Source organism: Sciurus vulgaris, assembly GCF_902686455.1.
Source record: "Sciurus vulgaris genome assembly, chromosome: 7".
Lineage (NCBI taxonomy): Eukaryota > Metazoa > Chordata > Mammalia > Rodentia > Sciuridae > Sciurus > Sciurus vulgaris.
The window spans coordinates 114,866,025-114,872,155 of record NC_136467.1 but is presented as its reverse complement, the minus strand read 5'-3'; positions in this window follow the sequence as shown (position 1 = coordinate 114,872,155).

Here is a 6,131-nt window from a genome sequence, read left to right as displayed (position 1 = left end):
CAGGGACACAGATCAATCTCATCCAGCTATATTCAGAGCCTTTCTATGTATCCACCAGGACCACAAAGGCTTAGAGGTTATTTCAGCAGGCATTAGCAAGGCCAGGCATCAACCTCCATGTAGAGAGACTCTGAATACCTTCTAAGTCGTGTGTAACTTATTAGACATCTTTCATGCATGATTTTTCTTTCTTTTTTGGTCCTGGTGATCAAACCCAGGGCTTTGCACATGCTAGACAAGCATTACCACTGAGCTACATCCCCAGTCCCATGATTTATTTCATTTTTATTATTGTTTTTTTTTAATTCTAGGGACTGTGTTCAATGATCCCCAGCACAGAGGGGGGAAATCTCTCAGAATGAAATGCCCTTGTCTCCCTTGTTGAATCTCAATTCGTCCTTCAAAGGCTTCTTCTGAGTAAGCCCACAATTTCCATCCTTAGCCTCAGAATTAACCAATCCTGTTTCTGTGCTCCCACAATCCCTGGCTGATCTCACTATGGCCCTTAGTTTGGACCGTGAATCCTACTCATCTTATATCTGTATGTGCCTAGATCAGCACCTGTAGAGATCTAATGGTTACTGTCAGCTGAAGTCTGAATGTGTCCTCCAAAGCCCATGTGTTGGAAACTTAATCATCAATGCAACAGTGTTGAGAAATGGGACTTTTAAGATGTGATTAGGGGCTGGGATTGTAGCTAAGTGGTAGAGCACTTGCCTGGCATGTGTGACACACTGTGTTTGATTCTCAGCACCACATTTATATGTAAAAAGTAAAAAAAAAAAAAAAAAAAAAAAAAAAATGGCACACAACTAAAAAATATATTTTTAAAGTTTTTTAAAAAGATGTGATTAGCCCTCATGAGTGGATTTATGTTGTTATCAGGAGAGTGGTTCATTATGCAAGAGTCTTTTTTATTAATTTATATTTGGATGCTGGGGACTGAACCCTAAGGAGTGGATTTATTATGAAAATGAGTTGAGGTCTCTTTCACTCACTCTTGCCTTCTGCCCTGTTATGATGCAACAAGAAGGCCCCCACCAGATGCAGCCCCTTGATCTTGGACTTCTCAGCCTCCAGAATTATAAGAAACAATTTTTTTATAAATTACCTAGTCTCTGGCATTCTGTTAAAGCAGCACAAAACAGACTAAGACACTGACTGATTGAGTGGGTTTTGTTTTGTTTGGCAGTGCTGGGGATTGAACCCAGGGATACTCTACCACTAAGCTACATCCCCAGTTCTTTTTATTTTTTATTTTTTAAATTTTTTAAAAAACTTTTGGGGCTGGGGATATAGCTCAGTTTGTAGAGTGCTTGCCTGTTCAATCCCCAGCACCGCAAAATTAAAAAAAAAAAAAAAAAAAAAAAAAAAAAACTTTTAGTTGTATATCGATACGATACCTTTATTTTATTTATTTATTTATGCGGTGCTGAGGATAGAACCCAGTGCATGCAAGGCAAGTGCTCTACCACTGAGCCACAACTCCAGCCCCCTTTTTATTTTCTATTTTGAGACATAGGGTCTCTCTAAGTATCTGAGGCTGATCTTGAACTTGAGATCCTGCCTCAGCCTCAGATGTACCACCATGGCTGGCCAGATCTTTTCTTATAATAGATTGAAGTGAAAATTCAAGTCATGACGGAATGCAACTTCAGGCAAGCATGATGAAGGGCATTTGGCTGTGCCCAGTGCCAAGTGCAGGCATACAGATCCCCAGTCTCAGGAACTCACAGCCTACCTAGGGAAAACATTACAAAAGTTAGTCATTATGATGATTATGATCTACACACATCATAGAATTTATTACATAAATAATGCAGTGCAGTACTGAGTGTGGTAACAGTGTTACATACCAAGGATTTCACACACTATACTGGCTTTTAAGTGCATTTGATCTTCTCCCATACAAAAATGCTCTTGGTCATCTCCTAGCCTATAGGGCTGGTCCAAATCTGACTTGGGAGCCAGACCAAGCCCCAGTCCTATTCCCACTTCTAAGCTGAGATTTGGAGCAAGTTCTCCCACTTATCTCTGCTTCACATTTCCTATCTGTGAAATGAGGGTAATAATGGTGTCTTCCCTGCAGGACTGTCCACTGAGTAACTGGGATAATGAGTGATGCTCAATAAAGGCAGTTATTAAGATACTTCTCAGAGGGGCAGTTGGACCAGTCTCCTCCTTGGACCCTCCACGCCCTTTCCACCCTTGTCCAGTCTCCTGGACACCAACATCCTCAGGTGCCTTCAGTAGGCTCTTTGCCCTCTGGTTTGGGGGTTTGGGAGTTTGGCCAAGGGGAGGGGGAGAGTAACAGAAGGAAGGAGGGGAAAGATGTCAGAGTATTTCTTCTCATTTTCCCTCCCTGCAGGATCATCACTGGCAGCAAGGTCCTCCACAGAGCTCTTGGTTTGGGGGCCCTGACACTGCTTCCTCCCCTCACTCCTTCAGGCATATTTCTAGTCCTGAATACTATACTTTTAGGATCTCCCTTTGCCCTGCCCACACCTCTGTAAATAGACCCTTTATTAAATTCTCCTCAAATTACCCAATATCAGTGTGTCATCTTTTTCCTTCTCATACCAATATAGGAGTATGCCCCAGATCAGGTACTGGGATTGTATCAATTATAAATTCAAGGAATACGAGAGAGGTCTTCCTGTGGGAGAGGAAATGCACCCAGGTAACCCATGGCATGTGGAGATGTCATTAGTCAAATTATCTTTGGGGATAGCAGGGACTAATGCATGGGCAAAGCAGGAAGATGGAAGCTGAAGTGACTAGTTCTTTATAGTGTGGGGTTAGTCATTGGGTTCTTCTGATGACCACAAGGAACATGCATAGCGGAAAGGAGAACCAAAAGTTATCTTGTCTTACAGAGATGTGAGTGGGCACCAGAGTATCTCGATGGTGGCCTAGAGCAGTCTCCTTTTACACACACAGGGCATAATGCAGCTTAGAACTGGCTGGGGAGGGCATTGTAAGGTTCCCCTAGTTTCAGTTCTGATTAAATGCTCAGCTCTCCATGTTTCATTTACTTAAGTAATGGTCTGTGAGGGCAGGAACCCTAAAATGGGACAGACACTTGAGCAACCATGAACAAAGCCAAGAACTTTGAGTTCTTCAAATTCTCTAGTCCATGAAGATAACTGCCTGCTGCATCACTCCCTCCTTCCAGAACCTCAGAATGTCATCCCTGCCCCTATCCCTCCTGGCTTCAGGCCCTTTATGAGTTAGATCCCTGCAGAGGCTGAATGGACAAGCACAAGCCCATGCTGAGCGGAGGCTGCCCAGGCTGAAGGAGATACAAGCCTTGCCAGTCTGCTGCAGGGCAGACACTGCGGGGGCAGGTATGGGAGTGGGTTCTAAGGGAACTGGACCAAGAAGGGTGGAATGTAAGGTTCACCTAAGCCAAACTCATTGTGATTGCTCATCCAAGACTTGGTATTTAATGTGTTGGCTCAAGCACCTGGGAAGGGCAGTAATAGTCTGCTGCGTTGGTTAATTAAGGCCTGGATTTAGTGGTAGCCTACAGTTAATGGGCATGAAATGCCAGAATGTTGCTGGCATGCTATAGAATGAATCAGGAGTTCAGGGAGATGAGCATGCTGGATTGGGTTTATTATGTGCAGCCTTCTTAGCCACCCCAGCCACACTCGCTTTACTAAACCATTAAGAATGCAGTGGGGAGGGCCACCAGCATCCTTGCCTTGCTCTGAAAATTAGAGTTGAGATCAATCAGTGGAACTAGATTCTCTGATTTCAGTGAGAATAATGGCATCCTGGTGGTATAGAGGACAGTGATGCTTAAGAGTCAAAGGCCGGCTGGGGTTCTGGCTCAGTGATAGCGAGCTCGCCTAGCATACATGAGAGGCCCTGGGTTCGATCTGCAGCACCACATTAAAAAAAAAAAAAAAAAAAAAAAAAAAAAATTAAGGTATTGTGTCCACCTACAACTAAAAAAAAAAGTCAAAGGCAAGAGTGGTGCACCCCTGTAATTTCACATACTCAGGGGGCTGGAGCAAGAGGATTGGAAGTTCAAGGCCAGCCTGGGCAATTTAGCAAGACCCTGTCTCAAAATAAAAAATAAAAAAGACTGGGGTTATACTCAGTGGTAAAGCTTCTCTGGCTTCAATCCCCTGTACCAGGAAAAAAAAAAAAAAAAGTTGGGGCTAGGTGTGTAGTGCTTGCCTAAAATGTATGAGAACCTGGGTTTGAGCCCTAGCACCACTATAAATAAATAAATAAGCAAGATGGATACAATGTTCCACAGTAAAGCAAAAGGACAAAGTGATCATCAGGTAAATAAAGTGACAGCCCTGTGGATGATGTCTCTTTCCCCAGTACCCCTTCTCTAGGGCTTATTCAATGGACTATGTATAAATGGTTAGCATGGAATGTAAGGCATGGAAGTCCTGCTTTGGCTTAGTCACCACTGATGTGGTGTGGCCAATGCTAAATGTCCAACGTTTTTACAGCCCAATGCTAGACCCTGACTGGGCACCAATCTCACCTAGTTATAGATTGCCATACCATCATGGAGGGACTGTACCTCATCCTTGCAACAGTGGGCACATAGTTCAGAAATGAATATGCTTTCTTTTCCTTCTGTTAGCACTGCTTATGAGCTTTCAGAACGCCATACCCATTACCATGACATTCCACATAAAATAACTTTCATTCAGGTCACACCTGCTGCAGCCAAGGAAATGTACCAATGAGCTCATGCCCATAGAATTCACTGGCCTTACCACTGCCCTATGACCCAGAAGCAGCTGACTGGATAGAAGGGTGGAACAACCTCACTAGGAAAACTGGGAAACTAATTCCTACAAGTTGGAATGCTATCCTGCAGGCTGTAGAGTATTTTATAAGTCATAACAAGAATTATATGAAACCTCAAGAGGTAGGGGTGGCAATGGCCTCCTTGCTACTACACTATAGAAATCTATGACCCACTAAAAGAATTTTTGCCATCCATTTCCATAACCTTGGCCTCAGGGGGTTTAGAGAGCCCAGTATTCCAGGGGTAAGCATTTCCACCATGAGCAATCATAGTACCCATGACTTAGAAGCTGAACTAACCTCCAGCCATTTTTGTTTCTCATGCTACTAAACCAGTAGGTGAAAAAAGTTGTCACTGTCCTGTCTGGGTTGGTGGATACCAATTACCAGAGGAAATTTAGTTGCTTCTCTATAAGGGAGGTAGAGATGAGAGCTAGAACTCAGGGGAGTAACTAAGATCTTCTTAATAATCTTTTATTCAGGGCCAGGGTTGTGGTTCAGTGGTAGAGTTTTCGCCTAGCATGTGTGAGGCACCAGGTTTGATCCTCAGCACCACAATAAGTAAATAAAATAAAGGTATTGTGTCCATCTACAACTAAAGCAATATATTTAAAAAATAATCCTTTATCCAGTTGCCTTGTCAGCAGAAAATTTCAAGGGATCAGGGATATAATTTGGTGGCAGAGCACTTTTCTAGCATGGGATTTGGTCTCCAATACCAAAAAACAAAGTCAGGACCACCAAAGACTCAGGCCCTACAGGAATAAATATTTAAGTCACCCACCAGGTAAAGAACCCTATCCAGCCACAGTGCTGGCAAATACTGAGGGGCTTCCTGTGGCCCTCCAAATTCAGCCTCCCCACCCAACACTTACAGGTCCTACCACACACTTCTCTCACATTCAGACCATGGGGTCCCCAGCTAGGATCAAAATATGGGAGAATGGTGAGGTTAGGGAATTTACTCTGCTTTCCTCTCTGCAGAATCACCCCTACAGCAATGTCAGGCTCTCTTCCACAGTTCTCTCTGGCTTTGGGTTTGTGTAACTACTCCCTCCTTCCCCTCTTCAGACCTCAGTGCTGACACTCCACTGTTAGCAGCTCTTGTTTTTTCTATATCTTTATATGTAGTCCCTTTATTAAACTCTGTTCAAATCACCTGAGCCAGGCACGGTGGCACATACCTGTAATCCCAGTGACTCGGGAGGTTGAGGCAGGAGGATCTTGATTCAAATTCAGGCTCAGCAAAAAAGTGAGACCCCTCAGCAACTTGGTGAGACCCTGTCTCTAAATAAAATACAAAATAGGGCTGGGGATGTGGTTCAGTGGTTGAGTACCCCTGAGTTCAA